The sequence below is a fragment of the Furipterus horrens genome, unplaced genomic scaffold (genome assembly GCF_987537825.1).
Source record: "Furipterus horrens unplaced genomic scaffold, mFurHor1.1.pri manual_scaffold_3, whole genome shotgun sequence".
In the NCBI taxonomy this organism is placed as follows: Eukaryota; Metazoa; Chordata; class Mammalia; order Chiroptera; family Furipteridae; genus Furipterus; species Furipterus horrens.
The window spans coordinates 80,647,182-80,658,447 of record NW_028327173.1 but is presented as its reverse complement, the minus strand read 5'-3'; the positions used below and the strand labels follow the sequence as shown (position 1 = coordinate 80,658,447).

Here is an 11,266-nt window from a genome sequence, read left to right as displayed (position 1 = left end):
TTTCTTCCTTATCAACAGTCTCTACATTACAGAGTCTAAAATTTTTAAAAGTTCAGCTAACAAAGAGAGCGTTATTGCTCTCCTTTTTCAGGAAAACATCACATTTTTAATATCGTGAAAATGTCTTGCTAAACCAAAACAATGACCTCTTTCAAATGTGTGTTATTAGCACTATTTTAAAACAGACTTTTTGAAATTTGCTACCTCGTATCTAAAATTTCCACTCCTCCCTCATCTGCTGAGACATCATTTCTCATCTCCCCTGAACCTCCTCCCCTGCTGATCACAGGCCGAGCTTGGAAGAGCTCATAGGTGTGCCCATATATAGGAGAAAGCCTATAAATTGGATGATTAAGGAAGAAACTGGGGCATGGGAGTCCTCAGCTCCTGGATGGTAAACACTCTCCTCTTTTCTATAATGCAATTTTTAGAAATGATAATGTGTTAAAATTCTGAGTTGGAGGTCTTTTTATCTTGCTAAGTCTCTTTAAAAATTTTTTATTTGATATACTTATAAATAGAATATAAGGTTAGTAAACTTAATTTAAAATCTTTAAAAAATCATTTGTTATAATCTGCAACTTTAATACGTTAGATATTAACTTTAAAAACAAAAGTAAATTTTTTAATATTCTCTCTGTGCACAAGAACATTCACAAAAATGCCAAAACTTTTTATTATATTATACTTAATATGTATTATTCCCTCTGGGCCACTATTCTTAAAATGATAGTTTGGTAACTTGTTCTACAGCTATTTATCAGACATGAGCAAAATGTGGTAATTATGAAGGATGCATAAAATTGGGAATGTTTATTTATATAATATAAAGCAGACATTCTTCATTAGGAGACAATGCAGGGTGTTGGTTAAGAACTTGGACTTTAGAGTCAGTGACTGCCATTCAGACCTTAATTCATTATTGAATGACGTAGGATAAATCACTGAAGATCTCTGTATTCGTTCCCTAGAGTTAACATAGCAAAGCACTACAAATGAGATATCTTGCAAAAATAAAACATTATTGCCCCACAGTAATAGAGGCTGGAAGCTCAAAATCAAGATGTCAGCAGGGCCATGTTCTCTCTGAAACCTGTGGCGTTGTTTGCTGCTTTTGAGTTTTACCTATTTTGTTGTACTTATTTAATTATTTTTAAGTATATTTTATTGATTGTGCTATTACAGTTGTCCTAATTTTTTCACCCTTGCCCTCCTTTGCCTGGTACCACCCTTCCCTCTAGCAATGCCCCCCATCCTTCAGTTCATGTCCATGGGCCATGAATATAAGTTCTTTGGCTTCTCCATTTCCTACACTATTCTTAATATACCCCTGTCTATTTTGTACCTACCAGTTAGGCTTCTTGATTCCTGCACCGTTTCCCCCATTCTCTCCCTTCCCTTTCCTCACTGATAACCCTCTATATCATCTCCATATCTACAGTTCTGTTTTTGTTCTAGTTGTTTACTTAGTTTGTTTCTGTTTTTTTAGATTCATTTGTTGATAGTTAGAAGTTTGTTGTCATTTTACTGATCATAGTTTTGATCTTTTTCTTAAATGTGTCCCTTTAACATTACATATAATAAGGGCTTGGTAATGATGAATTCCTATAGCTTTACCTTGTCTGGGAAGCACTTCATCTGCCCTTCCATTCTAAATTATAGCTTTGTTGGATAGAGTAATCTTGGTTGTAGGCCCTTGCTTTTCATTTGAATACTTCTTGCCAGTCCCTTCTTGCCTGTTAAGTTTCTTTTCAGGAATCAGCTGACAATCTTATGGGAACTTTTTTGTAGCTAACTCTCTTCTTTTTATCTTGCTGCTTTAAAGATTCTCTCTTTATCTTTAATCTTTGGCACTTTAATTATGATTTGTCTTGGTGTGGTACTCTTTAGGTCTAGCTTGTTTGGGACTCTCTGTGCTTCCTGGACTTGTATATCGATTTCCTTTGCCAAATTAGGGAAGTTTTCTTTTATTATTTTTTCACTTAAGTATTCAACTTCTTGCTCTTCCTCTTCTCCTTCTGGTACCCCTATGATTCAGAGGTTGGTTCATTTAACGTTGCCCCAGAAATTCCTAAGCCTCTCTCATTTTTTTCAATTCTTGTTTCTTCTTTCTGCATTGGTTGACTATTTATTTCTTCCTTATGCTCCAAATCATTGATTTGAACCCCAGCTTCCTTCCTTTCACTAGTGGTTTCATGTGGATTTTTCTTCATTTCACTTAGTATAGCCTTCACTTCATCCTTATGTGCTTGCCATACTCAATCATGTGTGTCACATCTGTGAGCATCATTATCACCAGTGTTTTGAACTCTTCATTTGTTAGGTTGGCTATCTCCTCGTCACTTAGTTCTCCCACTGGAGCCTTACTCTGCTCCCTTTTTTTTGGGCCATACTTCTCTGGCTCATCTTGACAGGCCCCCATGTTTATTTGCCTCTGTGTCTTAGGTAGTGCTGTTGCACCTGTTATGTTATAAGGGGCAGAGCCTTAGGTATTCGTCAGTGCAAGGTGACTCGTTTCACCACATTGTTGTGCTGTATGTGCAGGAAGGGTCATAGAGGAAAAAAATGCTACTTGCTCAGCATTCAACACTTTTCCCATCACTTCACCCACTTCCTGTATGCGACTGGCACCCCTCCAGCTGTTGCCCTGGTGATAGTTCCCAGAGTGGGCAGGTTTGCGGATGTTCTAGGACTGGAGGGGTCACTAAATAGACTCTCATGTGAGATGGGAAGTTTCTTCCACCACCCCAGTCCCACTGGTTTTTAGTCAGAAGCAATGAGGTGTTGTTTCCCTGGCGCTGGAACTATGAGCTGTGCAGTTTGGCCTAGGACTGGGACTGCTCTCCAGGTGTCCCTCTTGGCTTTTATAATGTGCGATTCCTTTTTCTGTTTGGCTAGCCACAGCCACTGCCTTGCTGTGACCAGCGCCACTGCCGCTGCCACTCCAGCCACCCCAGCTACCACACTGCTTCCTCTCTGCCGCAGCTCCACCCCTCCTACCTGCCTGGATGAGTATTGTTTCTTTATATTTTTGTTGGACTTCCATGTAGTTAGATTTTCTGGTAGTTCTTGTTGTTTTTTGTTTTGCGGTAGAGGCATTCCTTCTTATGGTTGTAAAAGGATGCAAAGCATGTCTACCTACACCTCTATCTTGGCCGGAAGTCTGCTTTTGAGTTTTAAAAGATTAGTTTTCTAGAAACAAAAATGGTTCATGGCACCGAGATTTAGGTGGAAATTTCATAAGAAAAGCCCCAAACCATTCGGTGTATGGGACACATCTTCCATTTCTTAAATAGGTGTCAGTAGGAAGCAGGAAGCCCTCGGAGAATATATGAATGGCATGCCTAAGAAAGATGGGGCCCTGGAGGTTCACACAGAGCTCTTGCTCCTCATCATGGAACAGATCAGTAAACTTATTCCCACCACTCCCAGAGTTATATAGAAGTCACGAAAACAGCCACTGCATTTGAATGAGACATCTTAGCAACAGTTGTGGAGACCAATTTCCCAGGACCAGATTGCAATAGAAACATCTCATCAGATGCCAAAGTACACAGGTGACACAGAGAACCAGGTAAGCACCACCCCACCATTCCACCATCACCTAATTCCTTGGCACTAGAAGACCCCAGAATATAAACACACTCATAGGGAGAATGGAGAGATCCTGAATTACTACCACTCTAAGAATAAAGGATCATATTAGAAATCAAACTAGTTCCCAAAAAATATAGAACAGTATATTTCTTACTTATATTGGTTTGTAGCCCAAGATTGGTACCAATGCATATAAAATACTTGATCCATACACTGTTTCCTAGAAAGGGATTCCTGGTCAAATAGGTTTGGGAAATGCTGTATGTTCCTTTTGGGTGTCAAAATGGCCATTAACATATTAACATTTTAGGGAAGACCTCCAGTAAATAAACCCAGTATTTTCCACATGTATTTGGCTTGGGAGACACTCTTGGAAGAACCTGATTAATTAATGGTCCTGGGAACATACAAATAAAACTTGCTCTAAACTTATCTTTTTTTTCTTTCTTTTTTTTGGGAAAATGTCCTGTTTAATATCCTCCACAGTTCAACCTGCTCTAGCAATCAATTTTATCTTCACTATTTCCCAGTGTACATCTTTTTCTTTAGCTATGCCAGACACTTCACTGTTCGCTGAACAAGACGCACTCATTTGTCTAACTGTAATTCTCACCTTCCCTGGCTCTCTGCATTTTCGCACATGAGGTGGTCCTTCGAGTTCTCCTCTCCCAGAAACTTCACAAAGCCTTTCCTAAACATGCCAGCTCAGCTGAATTATTCTTTCACAATAATGCAGGAGCACCTGTCCCTGTTAGACATTGGCTCCAAAGCTGCTTTGCATCATCAGGAATCCGGCTGGTGTGGTTACACATTCTCCAACAAATCCCAATTCCTATGGTAAATGACTATATCTTGTGTGAGTTTACATTACTTTTAATGCCTGCCGAAATGTTTACTACGTGTACTTCTCCAAGAGTATAGAGATTGTTAACAATCACCAGTTTCAAACCTGAAGAATTAGAACATGGTACATATTGAATTTCAGAGGGTGGCCACATGATATCCTATTGACTAAATACGTTTGTAAGATACAACTTCACAGCCATTACTTATTCAAAGTTCTGGGCTATATAAACTATTTTTATTCATCATGCAAGAAATGGGTTATTGGTGCGATCTATTTGGGAATAATTACATGTTTGTGTGAAATTTCTTTCAAATACCAACAATTCCAAAATAAAAGGGGCAGAAAACTAACTGGGAAATGCATCTGTGACTTGCTGAGCCAAGAAAGATAGGTGCATGTTCCTCAAATTTGAAAAGAAGAGGAATCAGAAATAATAAGAGATAAAAAAAAAAAAAAGCCAAAATCCAACTGTCAATTGCAAGTCAAGAGGAGATTCTTGCCATAGGTAAATAGCTAATAAGTGTTACATTTTCCCTTGGGATACTAAGCAAACTACCTCCTTGAAGATGGCAATTTATTAATTTTGAGAAAAGATTCTAAGAACTGACAAACTGTAAAAGAACCCAACTGCATATTCTAGAGTGGAAATAAGGCAATTAGACTTTCTGATATTTTCCTTTACCATTCAATCTGCACTTAGTGGTGTAATTAAGGTGAAAATTTTCTAAAAGTAAAGCAATGGTACAGAGGATAAATATCTTACTTTATCCTAAAAAATGAGCAATTCATAGGTTACCTTTTCAAAAAATGAATTCTCATTAATGGTAGGTCTTAATTACCATGATATAGTGAATGGAATATATATCATTTTTATCCCACAAAAGCAACATGTAAGAATTTGTAAGATGGAGTATATATTTGTACAAAAAGCCACCTTCTTTTCAGAAAGCAATGGGCAATGTCTTTCACATTTTTTCTATAATTCCTTCCATGCTGCAGCTTGGGTAAAATTCTCAGTTGTTTCTTCCAGTTTATTAATTCTTCAACTTTGTTCATTCTAGAGTTTATCATTTCAGTTTATGTTTTTTAATGCCTATGGTATTTTTCAAGGATTACTAATTAGATCTTTTTCCTAGAAATAGAATTTTATATTTTTTTCAATAGATATAATTCCTTCTTCTTGGTACCAAGAAGTGGAGTGCTGATGTAACAGATACCTAGAATATGTGGAATAAGCTTTGAAACTGGGTAATGGGAGATGCTGGAGATGTTCTGAGGTGTGTGCATGCTAAGAAAAGCCTGGGTTCCCTGAAGGCACTGTCCGTAGCACCATAGGTGGTTCCGGTAAGGGTTCAGAAAGAAAAGAGGAGAGCTTGAGAGATAGCCTCTCTCTTCTTAAAGAACAAATAAATACTCATAAACAGAAAGTTAGTTGAGATTTTTTTGTAGTTCATAAAATGATGACTGGCTGTTCACACTCTTGTGCGAGAAATGCTTTTCTCAAATCTTATTATGACATCACACATTTCCTGTCTGATGTAAAAGAGAAAAAGAAAGTAGAAATATGGACTTTAAAAGTCACTTTGGTGAAGTCTCAGATGAAAATGAAGAACATGTTATTGGGAATGAAAAAGAAGACCCTTGTTATAAAGCAGCAAAGCTGGACTGAACTCGAGCTCTGGTGTTTTGTGGAAGGTAGAACTTGGAGCAATAGGACTGAGTATTAGACTGGAGATTGCTCAGTAAAGTGTTTAAGGAGCATCCTGGTTTCTCCTGACTGCTTCTAATAAAATGCAAGAGAGGGGTGAGTGGAAGAAGGAACTGTTAAGCAAAAAGGAACCAGAGGCCCTGGCCACCAGGCAGCTCAGTTGGTTAGAGCGCTATCCTGATAGGCCAACATTGTGAGTTCATTCCCCGATCAGGGCACATGAAAGAAGCAACAAGTGAATGCATAAAAAAGTGGAACAACAAAATGATGTTTCTCTCTCTCTCTCTCTCTCTCTGTCCCTAAAATCAATAAATAAAATTTCTAAAAAAAAAAAAAAAAAAAAAAAGCGGGGGGAGGAGGGACCAGAACTTGAAGAATTGGAAAATTCTCTGTCTATCCATTTTACAAAAATAAAAAAAGCTTGTTTGGAAGAGAACACCGAGGGTGTGGCTGAACTAGCTTTTGATAAGGATGTGAATGAAGCAGGATTTCCTCAGCTGCCCCAGCAGCAGCCAGGAACAGAAATGGGGTTACACTAGTGGAAGCACTGACAATTTAACTGGGAAGAAGAGGAACAGGACAGAATGAAATAAGGCTGAGTTAACTATCCTGTGCCCACCAATATAAAAGAAGTATGTGTCTATCCATTTTTCTTTTTTATCCAATTCCAGAGATTTCCCATTTTTCTTTCTCCCATACCCTTAATCTACCACCAATGGATTTCATGTAACCCTTGTTACGTCTTCTGCTTTGATCCCAATGTATATAAACTAAGTTGCAAAACTGCCATTCTCATGAGCATTGTCTCAATCTGTTGAGATATTGTTTCCCAGAAATTGTCAGTTTTGTTTAAATAAACTCATAAAAATTCTCTACAGGTTTGAATGTTTCTTATCTTGACAATACCAAAGCAATTCACTTCATCAAGTTTGAAATGGATTACTCTAGGATAAACTCTTGAGGGGGATACAAAATGGAAATAAGAATTCAAGGACAAAAAGTCAAAATATAGAATTTCAACTCTAAACGTAAAGTTTTAAAATATATTTATTATGAAAATGATGACAGGTTACAAGTAGTCATATTGGTTTTCAATTGATATGTTTTAAAAATGATATAACAGTTTCACTGAAATAAGCTAGGAATTGCATCTTTTGCAACTACACTTACAATTAAAAATTTTAGGTATTAAATTAAAATATGCAAGAGAATACATAGTTTTATAAGATTTTGGAGAAATGTTTGAGAAACTTGAAAGTGGCAATTCTTATCTATCTGGGGCAGGGTTTCTAAACTTTGGCACTGTTGACATTTGGGACTGAATAGTTCTTGGGGGAAGAGGGGTTTCCTTTGTATTATAAGGTGTTTAGCAGCATTTCTGGCCTCTGTCTACTACATACCACTAGCATTTTGCCTTTCCAGTTGTGACAACCATAAATGTCTTTATAGACATTGCCAAATGTCCCCAAGGGAAGCAAAATCATTCCCACTTAAGAACCACTGACCTGTGAGAAAGTCTATGTCAAAAATATTTTTTTTGGCTTCCTGCTTCCACTCTATTCAAAGTCATGGATTGTCCAGAAAACATTGACAGTGACTCTAGAATCCCCCCAGCCCTATTTATCTTCTCCAAGCTTACAAGAAGTAGCCAAGAAATGACAACTTCACTTAGCATAATGCTCTCCAGGTCCATCCATGCTGTTGCAAAGGGTAACATTTTCTTCTTTTTTGTGATCAAATAGTATTCCATCATGTAAATATACCATAGCTGTTTTATCCACTCATCTACTGATTGGCACTTGGGCTGCTTCCAAACCTTGACTATTATAAATAATGCTGCAATGAACATAGGGGGCATATATTCTTTTGAATTAGTGTTTTGGATTTCCTAGAGGTAGAGTTGGTGCATCATGAGGCAGTTCCATTTTTAATTGTTTGAGGAAACTCCATACTGCTTTCCATAGTGGCTGAACCAATCTTCATTCCCACCAACAGTGCATGAGGGTTCCCCTTTTTCCTCATTTTCATCAGCACTTGTTGTTTGTTGATTTATTGATGATGGCCATTCTAACAGGTGTGAGGTGATATCTCATTGTGGTTTTAATTTGCATTTCTCTGATGCTTAGTGACATTGAGCATCTTTTCATATGTTTATTGGCCATCTCTGAATATCGTTTTTGGAGAAGTGCCTAGTCAGGTCCTTTGCCAATTTTTAAATTGGATTGTTTGTATTTTTGGTGTTGAATTTCATAAGTTTTTAAAATAAATTTTGGGTATTAACTCCTTATCAAATGTATCATTGGCATATATGTTCTTGCATTCAGTGGGGTATCTTTTCATTTAGTTGATGGTTTCCTTTGCGGTACAAAAACATTTTAGTTTTACATAGTCCCATTTGTTTATATTTTCTTTTGTTTCCCTTGCTGGAGAAGATATATCAGAAAAAAATATTGTTAGAAGAAATATCTAAGATTTTACTGCCTATGTTGTTTTCTAGGATTTTAATGGTTTTGAGTCTAACATTTAAGTCTTTAATCCATTTTGAGTTTATTCTTGCATGTTTTGGCTTTTTTTTTTTTTTTTTTTTTTTGGTCAAATATTAATTGACTATAAATGTGTGGGTTTATTTTTGGGCTCTCTATTCTGTTCCATTGGTCTATATTCTGTTTTTATGTCAGTACCATACTGTTTTGATTACTATGGCCTTGTAGTATAGTTTGATATGAGTTAGCATGATTCCTCTAACTTTATTCTTTCCTCTCAAGATCTCTGCTATTTGGGATCTTTTGTGGTTCCATATAAATTTTTGGAGTATTTGTTCCCTTTATGTAAAATATGTCATTGGCATCTTGATAAGAATTGCATTGAATCTGTAGATTGCTTTGGGTAGTATGGACATTTTAATGATATTACATCTTCCTATCCATGAACAGGGTATATGCTTCCATTTATTTGTATCTTCTTCAATTTCTTTCTTCAGTGTCTTATAATTTTCTGAGTACGGATCTTTTACATTCTTGGTTAAATTTATTCCTAGGTATTTTACTCTTTTTTAAAGCAATTGTGAATATAATTGTTTTTTTTTTTTTTTTTTTTTAGTTTCCCTTTATGATAGTTCATTATTGGTGTATAAAAACGCAAGTGATTTGTGGATATTTATTTTGTATTCTGCTACTTTGCTGATTTTATTTATCAGCTCCAGTAGTTTTTTGGTGGAATCTTTAGGGCTCTCTATATACAATGTCTTGTTGTCTGCAAATAAAGACAGTTTTACTTCTTTCTTTCCAATTTGGATGCCTTTTATTTCTTTTTCTTGTTCGATTGATGTGGCTAGGATGTCCAGTGCTGTGTTGATTAAGCATGGTAAAAGCAGACATCACTAAGTGAAATAAGCCAGTCAGACAAAGACATGTACCAAAGGATTTCACTCATATGTGAAATCTAATGAACAAATTGAACTAACAAGAAAAATAGAGACAGACTCATAGGTAGAGAACAGGTTGTCAGCTTTGGTGGGAGGATGCTTTGGGATGAGGTGGAGGGATTGAACAAATAATTAAAAAGAGAAGGAGAAAGAATCATGAACATGGACAACGGTGTGGCAATTATGGAGTGGGGGGTGGAGGTAGAAGAGTGTATGGGAGATAAATGATGATGAAAATATATATTTTTTAATTTAAAAAATCAGCTACAAAAAAATGAAAGAAAAGAAATGACAGTTTATACTAGGACAGTTATCTCATTTATTTTTCCTGCCTGCCCTTAATACACATGTGTGTTTGTGACCCCTGGTATACATGGAATTTGCTTCTTATGGAGAATGAGAACTTGAGTTAGCACTGGGCAGGCTCTTTCACACCTTAGCTACTTTATGTCCAATGTTATGTTAGCTATATAAACGCCCTCATACACAACAACACTAGGGAACACAATTTTCATTGAGTTAGATCTGACACTTGTTTTTGACTAACTTTTGGCATCTGAATCCAAAAATGACCCCAGTTTTTTTTCTATTATGTCAACTTTTTAAGGTACAATATACAGGATACCTTCCCTTTGTCCCCAAAATCAAACAAAATGTACATACAAAGGAAAATAAAGAAAAATGATCTGAATATACTGTTTATTTGAATTCCAACATGTCTAGAACAAGAGAGATTAGGATTTCTTGAAGATCAGGTGTTACTGATTTTTTACAAGTGGAATGTTTTTAGTTCTTGAGGAGTAATAGGTAGGGGGAAAATAGTTTATGAATCAATAGAAGCAAAGATAAAAGGAGCTTATTAAGGAAATGGGCTGAGGGTCAGTGAACCAAGTAGAAAAAGAGTGGCAGCCATCTTATTTTGCACAATCTACAAGTTGCAGGTAAACTGAGCTGAGAGGCGAGGTTCATTCATTAACACAGGAAGGGGAACATCCTAGTCTCATTAAATGTCTGCAGACATCAGATGCTATAAAGATATTTAGCTGTTTTTTTTTTTTGGTTGAGTCTGGGGTTGTTTTTCTTGCAGCCTTATTTAATAACTGCAGTCCTGAGTCAAGAAGAACATAGGGAAGAAAGTAGGCTCTTGGTTTGGAAAGTATGAAGAAGCTAATTATTTAGATTCCCATAAGGTTATATGAAGAGCCAGAAGACCAGATTTGGTTTGAGTTTGCCCCCTTTTGTACTGAATGAAAAAAAAAATTTGCTGCCTTGGCAGCCCAGCATAGTTCAGTATTTGTTTTCTTACTGTGCTGTGCTTTCAGAAGAGGACCCCCTGCCTTAAAAATTATAATAAATAGAAGCAGGACAGGGAGAGGAGAATGGAATGTTGAAATGCTCATTCTTGTTTGCTTTCTCATTTTTTTCCCTCCAAGTTTTCATAACCTCAAAAGAACAAAAAGCAAATTAATTTTCATCTTGACAATAGCTGTCTGAAAACCTTAACTCTTTCTGCTGGTCACCTTGTTTGTGAAGGCAGGAATGCAGCAGTCTTGACCAGCTGATAGCAGACACTAGAAACTAGAACACGTGACACTCCTTTCATCAAAACTATCAAAAACACTAAGCAATGCTTTCAAATGAGGAGAGTCCAATAAACCACAGGACATAGCATTGAAGAACACTAAGCTAA

General features: G+C 36.6%; 1 non-coding gene across 1 annotated transcript; it reads left to right on the top strand.

Annotated features, from left to right (window-relative positions):
• The first annotated feature begins 5,881 nt into the window (after positions 1–5,881).
• On the top strand, positions 5,882–5,983 carry LOC150015381 (small nucleolar RNA U13). The gene has a single exon (XR_016510376.1). It is a non-coding gene; the product is annotated as a small nucleolar RNA U13 (small nucleolar RNA).
• Positions 5,984–11,266: the final 5,283 nt, after the last annotated feature.